Source organism: Misgurnus anguillicaudatus, chromosome 6 (assembly GCF_027580225.2).
Source record: "Misgurnus anguillicaudatus chromosome 6, ASM2758022v2, whole genome shotgun sequence".
Taxonomy (NCBI): domain Eukaryota; kingdom Metazoa; phylum Chordata; class Actinopteri; order Cypriniformes; family Cobitidae; genus Misgurnus; species Misgurnus anguillicaudatus.
The window spans coordinates 18748672-18762373 of NC_073342.2; the positions used below are offsets into that span (position 1 = coordinate 18748672).

General features: G+C 39.5%; 1 protein-coding gene across 2 annotated transcripts in view; it reads right to left on the reverse strand.

Moving 5' to 3' along the window:
* Nucleotides 1-13702, reverse strand: part of ccnd2a (cyclin D2, a) — a 170468-nt gene that overhangs the window by 88046 nt on the left and 68720 nt on the right. Inside the window, exon 2 of one of the 2 annotated variants that reach the window (XM_073868660.1) lies at nucleotides 10492-10585. The exons of the other annotated variant lie outside the window; for it this stretch is intronic. The gene's annotated coding sequence lies outside the window, so the exon portion shown is untranslated. The remainder of the gene's footprint in view (nucleotides 1-10491; nucleotides 10586-13702) is intronic. 2 annotated transcript variants of the gene reach the window in all.

Genomic DNA, 13702 nt, shown 5'->3' on the forward strand with positions numbered 1-13702 from the left:
CCCATCTTCTATAAACGTGAACGTCTGTTAGCGAGTCACTCGCTACCTTAGATTTATGCACCTCTGATTCATGTCCCCCACCGGTGAGGTTCAAATTCAAACAAAGGAAAACAAGCGAGGTTTGTGCTGGTAACAGGTACCATCTGCGTCTGGTTACCTACCCGGCAGTGCTGCATGGGAAAAAAGGCTAGCGCTCCTTTAAAATGAGCCGTCCGGAAGTGGCCCCCGAGTCCATCAAAGCTATGCTGGAACACAATGTCTGGAGGTGTTTTCTGGTGTTAAACCATGAAACGGGAGCTCTTTTTACACACGTCCTATAAAATGGAGCTCTCTTAATCCAGCTATACTGGGACCAATGATCTGCCATAGGGATTAATTGCGGAATTTAGGATGATATACGTGATTAATGAGACAATCACCACTGCCATCTTAAACAGTGGCATGCACTGACAGACAAATGTTAGCCTTTGAGAGAGTTACTTGCATTTTTGTAATCATTCTGGATATATAATTTATGACTGGTACCTGGAATTGACTGACATGGCATCAACATGCAAATGTAAAGGTAGAAATCTAGTCGTAATTCTTGCTCAATTATCAATCATACTTCTTAGAATTACTGCACAAACAAGATGGCTTCAAATGCCTGTACAATGTCTGTAAACGCACAGAAACGAAAAAACAAAAAGATGATTGTTGTTATGATTTTGCTGTGATGAATTCTACTGTATGTATGAGCCAAAAATGGCGTATGTGTCAAACCAAACGATTCCTCGGATGTTAAAGGTTCTTTATAGAACCATAAAGCCAAAATTGGTTCTCCTAAGGCTTTTGTGGTAACAGTCACAATCTTTGTGTGATTCATTCACAGACTTGGGGAAACTTTTTGGACGAAATGATCTAAAAATATGAATTCATGAGTCTTTAATCTTCCCACTACAAGTAATAAGAAGTGCGTTACTTTTAGAATTTACACCATAATGTATGGTTCGACGGTATTTAATGCCTTCTGACTTATTAATACAGTTTAAGAGTTAGTTTTCCAAATGCAAAGTGTCAAAAAAGCAGTTGGACATGTTACAGAGTATTTCTGTGCCGCATGCACTTCGCCAGGGTTCGTACAAGTTTTTAATCTTTTTGTTAAAGTCAACTTTATTGTCAATTCTGCTGTATGTACAAGACATACAGAGTATCGAAATTACGTTCCCTTAACAGTATACAACAACAATAACAACATTACACAAAAACAAGTTTTAGTGCATTAGAAATGCACATCATTATTATATACTCTACATTTTGCCATATTGTATCACTTTTTAATAGAGATACGCCGATATATCAGCCAATAATTGGTATTGGATGGTAAAAGCTAAAAAAATTTATAACAACCGATGGTCATGGACAATCTATCCTGTCAATCAAAAGAGAACATAAAAAAGTAATGAATTTGAGCTCTGTGTATAGAAACATCAGTATTAAAGGGGACATATCATGAAAATCTGACTTTTTCCATGTTTAAGTGCAATAGTTGGGTCCCAAGTGCTTCTATCAACCTAGAAAATGTGAAAAAGATCAACCCAGTAACTTACTTTTGGTAAACCATTCTCTGCAAGCATGTGAAAAAATAGGTCATTGAAATTTGGCTCCCCTTGTGATATCAGAAGGGGATAATACCGCCCCTTAAAGGATTAGTCCATTTACTCCCCACCATGTCATCCAAAATGACTGTCTTTCTTTGTTCAGTCGAGAGGAAATTATGTTTTTTGAGGAAAATCTTCCAGGTTTTTTCTCATTTCAATGGACTTTAATGGACCCCAACACGTAACAGTTTTAATGCAGTTTAAAATTGCAGTTTCAATGCAGTTTCAAATGACTCTAAACGATCCCAAACGAGGCATAAGGGTCTTATCTAGTGAAACGATTGTCATTTTTGACAAGAAAAATGAAAAATATACACTTTTAAACCACAACTTCTCGTCTATCTTCGGTCATGTGACGTGCCAGCGTGACCTCACGCAATACGTCATCACGTCAAGTGGTCACGGAGGACGTATGCAAAACTACGCCCCAGTGTTTACAAGTGCGGAGGAAGAGGACCGTTCCGACGTTGTTGTATGTGGAATGATACTAATTAATGGCTTTGTGTCAGTTTATTGTTTAAAATGGTCCGCAAATGTCTGTTTCATATGTAACACGTGACCTTTCCACGGCATTACAAAATTACGTGAGGTTGCGCTGGCACATCACAATACCGGGGATAGACAAGAAGCTGTGAGTTTTTCTTGTAAAAAATGACAATCGTTTTGCTAGATAAGACCTTTATGCCTCGTTTGGGATCATTTAGAGTCCTTTGAAACTCCCTTGTAACTGCAATTATAAGTGTTGTTGTCCATTAAAATGAAAAAAATTCTGGAATGTTTTCCTCAAAAAACATATTTTCTTCTCAACTGAACAAAGAAAGAACAACATTTTGGATGACATAGTGGTGAGTAAATTATCTGGATTTTTTTTAAGAAAATTGACTAATCCTTTAATCTACACTATCCAACCACACCACTGCCATGTAGTGCAGAGATCAACTCATTTGCATTTAACAGGACACACCCCAAACGGCACATTATTGCTAACACATACAATTTTCACATGCTATAATAAATTATCTATATGTTAACTTGACATCTTAAAATAATGAAATGTCCCCTTTAATGGTCATTGAATGAAAATCTTCAGAATTTAGTTAATGCAAGTTAATATAGGCTACAAACAATCAGTATCTGCATATGTAAGTCTGAATAATCGGCTATCTGTGGAAACTGTATTATCAGTGCATCTTTAATTTCTAACTTGTAAGCCAAAAGACATCACATTGTCATATTTCAATTAAATCATTTTTAAAGACAGTTTTCCATATTTAGTGAAAATGATCCCAACACAAATACAAAATGCAATTAAATAAAGAATGGCAGTTCCTAGAGCACATCTCCATTTAAAACCGTGACCAAAACCATGACTTCCTCTGCTCTAAAGTACTTCCATTCCTTCTCTTCCTTAGGAACGCATCTAGTTCTTGGACAGAGCCTGTGTTTTGGTTTCTGTTGTGCAATTCACTGTAGCTCAAAGGAAGTGCTGAAAATCATTTGATGACGGCTTGATCTCCGCTACAAAGAAGTTGCCATCATGATTCGGACCGTGACCTACGAGATTCGGAATACGCATTCAGGACTACTAATTAAGCAAGTCAGGACTACCTATAAACACCCATCCGATATTACAGTACATTTAATCCATTCCATGTGAATATTAAGTTGTCGATGGAAAAATATGCGAGCATCTGTGAAATGGATTGGCAAAAATTATGAATTATTTTGATTCAGGGGTTGAGGCTCTGTGTGAGCAAGAGATCTGTTTTGAAATCCCAACCACAAAACTTTCGAGCAGTCTGCTCGTCTCTGAATCTCTTTCTCATGATCCTAGAGCGGAATTCAAACAAATGTCACGAAAGGGTCATATATTGTAAGTGAAGTCATCGCATTGAAACGGAGGGGTGGGGGGTCATAGAGTTCTTTCTGCAGCATACAGTACTGTATGCATACTGTGCAGATATGAGCAATATTTAAAAGCATGCTGCACTGGGCACTGTATTCCTATATGCAGTGTTTCTCAACTACATGGGTCTTATCTCTCATCCTTGCGGTGTTGTGGCCAACTTTATGAGGGATGTCCTGAGGGGTCAAATTTAGATAACACAATGCTTCAATGATTATGTTATTTCCTTGAACACATCACGATGAGCTGGGATCGACTCCCGGTAAGATATCTTCCTGTAAGGCAACACAATAAAGAATTCCAGCAGCAAAAGCGACTGAACAACTGAACCGAGAACTTGGAAGTTCTTATAAGGTGCCGATGATTCCCCTTCTGTGTGTTTGACTTCCTGTTAGAAAATAACCCGCACAGGAAGTGTTTTAATCTGTCGGAGCAGTTTTGTCACTTGGTGCACGAAAGTGGTTGCTTTTTGATATGCAGATTATTTTATATTTGCAGCAGTACAGTCAGTTATAAAAACGCACCTAAGCGAAAGTAGCACAGGTGATAAAAGGTGGTTTTGATCAAAATGCCTCTTCATATTATACAGGAAGTATGAGGATAATAACCCATAAATGTAATGCTATTATTAAAGATGGCTAAATAAATTAAAACACTTAACATAAGACTGTCTTCAGCAACCAAAAGTCGTCATTTCACTGTCTATGTTAAATATAGACACGATATAGTCTGGCTAGAGTAACCCACTTCTAGCCAAAATAAATGTGAATTTGGTTGCAAGCCGTTTTTGCCAAAATAACTTAAAGTCAACCATTACAGTTTCATTTATGAGATATGGAAGTCTATTACATTTTTGCTGACAGCCCAAATATTGCTGTGTTTGGATAGCTAATAAATGTCTTGTAAACGAAAAATTTCCTAGGTCATGTACGACATAAATCCAGACACCTAGATTGACATTTTTATCCGAAGCGATCCAAAGTTTTATTCAAACGTTTGGACAATATTAATAATCACGATTATTCTTTAAGTGAAGATCTCTCTCTCTCTCTCTCTCTCTCTCTCTCTATATATATATATATATTTCACATCCAGGGCACGAAGCTCTCTTCCACCACATCCCAATGATGCTCTATTGGGTTGAGATCTGGTGACTGTAGGGGCCATTTTAGTACAGTGAACTCATTGTCATGTTCAAGAAACCAATTTGAAATGATTCGAGCTTTGTGACATGCTGCATTATCCTGCTGGAAGTAGCCATCAGAGGATGGGAAAATGGTGGTCATAAGGGATGGACATGGTCAGAAACAATGCTCAGGTAGGCCGTGGCATTTAAACGATGCCCTATTGGCACTAAGGGTCCTAAAGTGTGCCAAGAAAACATCCCCCACACTATTACACCACCAGCAGCAGCCTGCACAGTGGTAACAAGACATGATGGATTCATGTTCTCATTCTGTTTACTCCAAATTCTGACTCTACCATCTGAATGTCTCAACAGAAATCGAGACTCATCAGACCAGGCAACATTTTTTCGGTATTCAACTTTCCAATTTTGGTGAGCTTGTGCAAATTGTAGCCTCTTTTTCCTATTTGTAGTGGAGATGAGTACCCGGTGGGGTATTCTGCTGTTGTAGCCCACCTCAAGGTTGTGCGTGTTGTGGCTTCACAAATGCTTTGCTGCATACTAGGTTGTAACGAGTGTTTTTTTCAGTCAAAGTTGCTCTTCTATCAGCTTGAATCAGTCGGTCCATTCTCCTCTGACCTCTAGCATCAACAAGGCATTTTCCCCCACAGGACTGCCGCATACTGGATGTTTTTCCCTTTTCACACCATTCTTTGTAAACCCTTGAAATGGTTCTGAATGAAAATCCCAGTCACTGAGGAGATTGTGAAATACTCAGACCGGTCTGTCTGGCACCAACAACCATGCCACACTCAAAATTGCTTAAATCATCTTTCTTTTCCATTCTGACATTCAGTTTGGAGTTCAGGAGATTGTCTTGACCAGGACCACACCCCTAAATGCATTGAAGCTACTGCCATGTGATTGGTTGATTAGATAATTGCATTAATGAGAAATTGAACAGGTGTTCGTAATAATCCTTTAGGTGAGTGTATATAACTGTGCCATTTTTTACATGTTAAATAATAATAATGTAATCAGATTAGATCAACATCACTTTCCTCGAAACCGAAATAATTTCAAACAATGGAGTAAGACCCCTTTTCTGCACTTTCTTCTTGTTGCTCTGCTTATGTCCGTTCAAAGGTAAATTACTGCAAATCTCGTGATGCCAACGTACGTCTACCATAACACAGAGCGCACTTGCAATTTAGACGCCATCATGTTAGACTTCACGTCAGACGCTGTCCGTCATCTGTTCCGTATACTCTGACTCCGCCCATAACAATAAATAAACACATTGTTTAATTTTAGACAGTCTGTTTTGTGCTTGGTCTTTATACACTAATACAGCTGCAATTTTAATTAATTAATCGTGGGGCGCGCATATCGTTATCATGATAAAAATACGATTAATCGTGCAACCTACATCAAACGCACAACCTCCAGCGCAATGCTTTACGAATTGAAGTACAAGAACACATCAAACTATTAAAGGGGACATTTCACAAGACTTTTTAACATGTAAAATAAATCTTTGGTGTCCCCAGAGTACATATGTGAAGTTTAAGCTCAAAATACCCCACAGATAGATAATTTATTATAACATGTTATAATTGCCACTTTGTAGGTGTGAGAAAAAAATGTGCCGTTTTGTGGTGTGTCCTTTTGAATGCAAATGAGTTGAACTTTGCACTAAATGGCAGTGCCGTTGTTGGATAGTGCAGATTGAGGGGTGGTATTATCCCCTTCTGACATCACAAGGGGAGCCAAATCAATGACCTATTTTTCACATGCTCGCAGAGAATGGTTTACCAAGTAACTAAGTTACTGGGTTGATTTTTTACACATTTTTTGGATTGACAGAAGCACCGGGGAACCAATGATAACACTTAAACATGGAAAAAGTTTTATGATATGGCCCCTTTAAACAAGAGGCATCAATCAACATTCAAAGTAACTATCCCGTTTTAGAACACAAACTATAAAATCATTCATTCAGGATCGAAAGCGGTCAGATCAAAGTCCTGCTGCTTTAAAGCAATGTGTTTCTGTCAATTCCTAAAAAGGCAGCATCTTCCGCCTGTCGCTTTTTCCATCAGTTTAATAGCTGTCCCAACTGCCCTTTGCCCTGAGGTTTCTGACTTGTACAGTAGTTTGCCGCTGGCAAGCACTACAAACAGACTACAGCCTCCCTAGCTCTTCCATGACCTTCGCTCCCAAAAGAGGTGGGTTCTGCATATGGGTCAATGTTTTCACTTCCAAACAGAAAGTTACAAATAGAAACAGGCAGAGAGACGAATGAAAGACAAAAAGACTGAGATGGCAGTATTGCATAGGAACAGGTGTGGAATATTCTGACCTGGACAGCCCGGTTCACACTATTGACACAAATTTTCACATTTGTTAACAGAATTATATTTCTCTTTAATTTATAGTAACACAGAATATAAGGACAGACAACTTTACTTTGTATGATTGATGTGTGCATGGATCACATTAATTTGAACACGACAGCTGAATGTGTACTACTAAGCATTGGCAAGCATTTCTTTTAACACAAACGCACACTGCTACAAAAAGCCTCGCATCATTTACACAATTACATATGATATATAGTCACTAGAGATGGTATATGGGGGAGACCCTTTCAAAAAGTGCACCTTTGCACCTAAATAGGTACCTCAAAGGTACAAATGCATACAGTATCTATACCTAATATTGCATATTATAGGACCTTTTTAAAGGGTACTGCCCGTGTGACAGCTTTAACCATTTTTTTCTGATATTGTAGTAGTGTAAATTTGACCAGTTCGTGTAGCTCGATTGGTATAGCATTGCATTAGCATTACAAAGGTCTCGAATCTCAATAAACACACAGATTGATAAAGTGTATACTTTAATGGCACTCTACAGTATGTCGCTTTGAGTAAACGTGTGTGCTAAAAATGCATGATTTCTTTATACCTTCACATCAAACAAGCCATATTTTTACACATCCATATTTTTGCCAGATTGCCGACACTCAAAGAAAACCTAACATAACCCAATTAAAACTATAAATGTTGGAAAAATAATTCTTGACCGCAGTAAAATCAAAGTGTGTTAGATGGGTGTTATACTTCAGTCTGCATGGACCATATGACAATATGACCATAACTGTGGGTGGGATTCTGATGCAGATGTTGTCTGTTACTTGGTTCTCCACCCTGCAACAAGATAAATCATGCCCTGGACTATCATCAAGAAAATGAGCTAGCCGATCTGAGGAGTGATTTAATGGCGCGGCACACAGCTTTGACGCTGCAGGGTTCAACTGGTCCATTTCTGAAACGGATAAAACCTCAGATCCAAAGGAGCGATCCAGACCGCGAGGATGATACTTCTTTTGTTGTGAAGCAGACGTCTAATCAGTTTTCTTTGGCGTACGTTAAATAAAGTCATAAAGTGGTACTAATGTTTTAATTTAGCGCCATGTGTCGGCTGTGTGATGTCCGCGCTGCGTCCTGCTGGCCTTCATCTTCACAGACCAACAGTTGTTATATTGCTGGACAGTAGACATGGACAAGAGAGAGAGGAAAACGGGGAGACATGGAAGAAGAAATAAGATGACAGAGGGGATGAGAGACGACGGGGCAGGTGGCAAAACAAAAAAGGAAAGAGAACTCTGCAACCCTATATAGGATAGGGAAACAAAAGGAAGGGGATAAGGAAACATGAATGCAAGAGAAATTAGAAGATAATGCAGAAAGTTCAGCCCATCTGAAGGAAACGCAGCACTCAAACAAGTTAGCAATTACTGATTAACCAGTTTAGTCCCGCAGGGAGGCCTGTCTGTCCTTGGCTTGGGAAAACAACATGAAAGGATGCCGGCTGTTTTGTGCGGGGGACTTGAAAGCGCAGCGGCTATCAGAGACATTAGCCTTATCAATGGCCGCTGCTTTAGAGCTGAGCTATATGAAGCAACAATGGCACGTCTCCAGCGAGGAGATAACTAGCACATAACTTCGGCCCCATTTGCATGCGCCCGGGTAACAGGAGGGACATGACGGGGAGAGATGTAGTTAAAAAAATATTATTTAATGAGAATTTGAATAAAAACGGCCATTGGTGCCAGGCGCATCCCAAATGGCCATTTTGGTGGCATGGCCAGAGAGGTTGGCACACGACTGGCACGGCTACGGCTTTCAGATTCATAACATCTGCTTGGCCGAGCTGTCCTTGGGTGGGACGGATAAAGAGAATTGTAACTATTAATGTCAATAAGTAAACTCTGCCAAGGTGGGTTATGAAGACAAGAGCTTGAAAAATGTGAATTAAACTTGAATTTTATTCAACTCAAACCACATACAAAAACACAAAAATATTGATTTACTGCTTTTTGAACACTGGTAAGTTTAAGAAAATTAAAATGTGAAATTTTGCACACATAATTTTTCAACTTGGCTATAATTTATACGCTATTATTACTAAATGAGACACTATTATGGTAGTACCAAGCAAAAAGGCTACAGCATTGTCTCTTTAAAAACAATTAGGATCACAATAAGGAATTTTTATGATGGCTGCTTATGCAAACCCAGAGTTAACAAACATACGAGTTATCAGAAGACCTTGGTCGGTAACACCTGAGCTCACCTGGGTCCTCACCAAGACACACAAACCCTTAATAAAACATCAGACCGATTCCAAGTGGGTGACTGCTGTTCACACAAACATCTAGGGCAAAGTGCATCTTCTGCGAGTTCTGTTATAACTCTTGGCTCTTTAACTCTTTCCACACGCTCAGCTGAATGTCTGGCACACCTTCAGAAGGACAAAGGTTTTCCGCAAGAAAAAAACACACGAGCCCTCACCATGTCGCCGTCTCTTTCATTGTTCCCGGTTACATAATGCTAAAGCAATCAATCTAAAGTCTGTCTCCTTTGGCAAATACGCCGGACTGAAATATCAGTTGCCTGACATAATTTTTGCCAATGAAACTACTTGGAAACAAAATAAACAACCGTTTGGAGGAGAAGTTGGGAACTTGAATCCTTCATGTGAACTTTTTCCTCTGCCGGTCTAATTAACGTTTCCTCGACTCTAGAATACTCGCTTTAAGGACTATCGTACATCATTGTGAGGTTATATGCGGTTCACGAACGGCTAAATCCACGCTGTACGTTTCATCTGAGCATCTGAATTGCATTGTGGGATGTGCTTCTTTGTGGCGTGCGCTAAGAATTACCAGTCTCCTGAAACGCACGATAATCATATATCAGTTTCAGAATGAGAACAAACCTCATCTCTGTATTCATCTCTGTCATCAATACAAAGGGTACCGCATTTTAAATGAAGATAGTGGGAAAGCGATCATTCTGTCAGGCGTTATTTGTTCAAGCCGCGCACCCAGCGTGTGCCTAGCGCGCATTGGCCGCGCACTAAATGGTAGCAAATGAAGCCCACATCTAAGAGCGATCGACTGCCACAGTCACATATGACTGCCATGCATCCCCATCAACACCGGCTGCAGGGCCCGGTCAATTAGTAACTAGCAAGGAAAATAAATGGTGGCTTCTGAAGGCATTCCAGCAGGGCAACTATAACCGATTGGCCTGGTGTATGATCCACAACATAATCCTAAAAACAAAAACCCCATTTGGGGGTCTTTATTTTAGTAGTAAAACAGCAATGATTGGCTGAAAGTGTTGTATGTTGGATTATTGAGACTTGGAAAAAAGATCTTGACTTAAAGAGCACCAATGGTCCGATTCACTTCATTTCCTTTGGTGTGTAAGTGTGTATTAGTAAATATTAATGATATGCAAGGTACATACCCATCTCTTTTCTTGGACTACAACAAACAAACAGATTGTAGGCAACAGTTTACTTCCTGGAATTGGTGACGTAGTAACGCAGTGACGTAGTCTCCTGTGAAAGAGATTTTGAATCTCAGAGAGATTTTCCTGATTAAATAAAAGTAAAGACCGACATTATAAAAATTCCTCCTGCTTCAGACTTACAGCTTGTAAGGTAACTCCTGTTAGCATTGCATTGTGCGCGAATCTTTCAAACATGGTAAGGAGCGTCACATTCCAGCTGACGTCAGAGGTATTCAGGCCAATCACAACGTAGAGATTAGCTCTCCAATCAGGTACAGAGAGCTTTTCAAATCCATGCATTTCAGGAAGAGAGTGAAATCTGGAGCTACAAAAATGTACGGTGTGTGGAAAATAATGTGTTTTTTTAACCATAAACCACGCAAACACATTGTATTGTACTAAATACACAAAACAATATTGGTTTTGATTTCATTAGGTGCACTTAAGCATACAGGTTCTACAACTGGTGTATATGTTTAGCATACAGTACATTACCATCTTTGCTAAATGCATTTGAGAAAATGCATGTTTTAAGGCAAATAAAAACAAGAGATTCTTCCAGGACTTCCTTCTACAATTTACATGCATTTGGTTTTGAGGTTTCTGTATTTGGCTTCTTGTTTTGTACCCTGCGTTAAAATGACTTGTTTTTACCAAAGAAGCATGGCATGCACCCAAGCACAGGTATACATGCATACATCAATTGAAAGACGGACATTTCCCCCAAACAGTAAATCACGTTCATCACAGGCTGTATTGGTCTAGATGGATGTAATGTGATACAGAGGTATGTGACTCATGGAGGGGGGTTTCAAAGGTGGTCTGCTCTGGCATGGACCGGTCATTCGGCTGCCTGTGTCACTTTACGAACAGAAACAGCAAATTTTTCTTGGCACTGGAAAACTGTTAATAAGCTGCAGCGAAATTTGTTTTAAGATGTCTTCCTTAATGTAAAACAGCGACCGTCCTGCACTACATCCTTGCACGTTTTGCTCAGCTGTCCTACTGCATTGCTTCAAAATGACACGATTATTTGTCTTTTTTGACATTCTTTAAAACAAATACATCAACTTTTACTCATTTTAGTCAAATTGCTGTTACAAATATCTTACAAAATAGCCAACAAAACATTGAAATTTGAGATTATTGGAGTCAAAGAGATAGTTTACCCCAAAAAGTCATCATTTACTAACCCTCATGAGTTTAGTAATGTATGAGTTTCTTTATTATGTTGAACACAAAAGAAGATATTTTCATAACTAATGGTAAGCACACAGTTTATAGTAACCATTAACTTTCATATTATTAGTTTTTCCTACTATGGGAGTAAATGGGTACCGTCAAGTGTGTATTTACCATCTGATAATTTTTCAAAATATTTTCTTTTGTGTTCAACATAATAAAGAAACTCATACAGGTTTAAAACAACATGAGAACTATCCCTTTAAACATACAATAATCACAATAATTGAAAGCTTCCAAAACAACTAGTGAGTCAGGTTCAACATGTGCATCAAAAACATTGTAAATATATTACACGTTACTATATTGGTTACTATAAGCACTGAGCATGTTTTTAGCTCATCCTTTTTCCTATAGACCTGTAATTTGAACGTACTTAAAATGCATCCGCCACAAACAGATCAGCACTCTGGCCTCACCGAAGCCTCTCTTCCACCAGGAGATAAACCAGCATGGGAAGACAACAAGACCCATAAGCTCCAAATTATTGTAATTATCATACGCTTGGGGAATTTCCTGTACCAGATAATGGAGTATAGGGATGTCATATGTAAAGTGTTATAAACGTGAAATTGTTTCATATCGTCCCTGATGGGCCCAGGATTGAAAACACTGTGCACTTTGGGCTGCAGTTAAATTCACACATGTCCTGGTGTGCTAACTATAGGAGCGGTGGTCACCAACGATTACAGAGCTAAACGACTTCAAAAGCACTTTAAAAGGAAGAAAGCTAGCATGACTGCCACCATTAAAGGACAGATGCCGGAGCTACTGTACAACTTTCCAAAACCAAACTCAAAACAAAGGGCAACTACTGTAAAATACATCAGGAGGCTATTTTTATTTTAATTCATATCTTCTGCTTGCTATAGAATTGAAAATTGTATACATTTCTATAGATGATATTACTTAGATACGTTGCAGACTGCTAGGCCATGCCTAACCAAAACAACAATCAATCCCACAATTTAAAAAAAGTCCTCGCACACATGAAAATACTTTTCAGCGCACATAACGTCAGAATATAAACTTCAACGCTGCAGACTATAAGCTGCACCAGTGCCCCTCCACGGCTCTGACGGGCACGCTGAAGTACACGAAGATCAAACGCGCCAGCCTGGGGGAAATTATATCAGATTCCACTTTGTTTCGAAGGCCCGCGTTCACTTTCTGACATTTACAGTTAAGGCCGACCCTCGCGGAGGCCCCGCGGTCGTTCTCCTTCTAAATCCCGACAGCCGCTTACGCTCCGAGTTGGGAGGAAAATAAAGGAAGAAAGAAAACACAGAGCATATGACTTCCATTGCTCAGCTCGGCGTGTGTGTTCCGTTTAGCCACTGGTATTTGGATCAGGCGTACAGCGCTGTTACCAGAGCCCTGCTTCGAAACGTGTGATGTCATTGAGGTTCCATCATTACAGGCTTCGGACGGGGCTGCTCTGGATGGGCCGGGTCAGTTCCCACGCTTGTTTGGCAGCAAACGGATCCTGCAGCCATAATGCATAAAGACGTTTCTGGATAGTATTAGAGATGGAGGAGATGAAAACCTGAACGAGTGTGAACACTTCCTCTTCTTGAAAAGTACAGAACTACATTCCATATTAGTGACACTGTATTAGCCCCGTGCGAGGGGCCACACACTGAGCCCTGCAGGAGTCTCTCGTTCAATAAAGAAAAAGTACAGTGAAAGAGTATAAAAATAATTCCACGTGCTGATGCCAGAAAGCGAGATCTCTAGTAATGCCTTTTTGATTCTTTTGGGCTTAACTTTGAAACCATCCCAATAGTTTATCTTGGTGAGATGGGACAGGATTGCTGAAGCTAAGGGTGTGCTGTCAATTCAGAGAATATATGGACAAGTTTCATCCCAAATCTTTAATTTCGTACACAACACGTGTTGATGTGTAACTGTGTGTTCACAACGC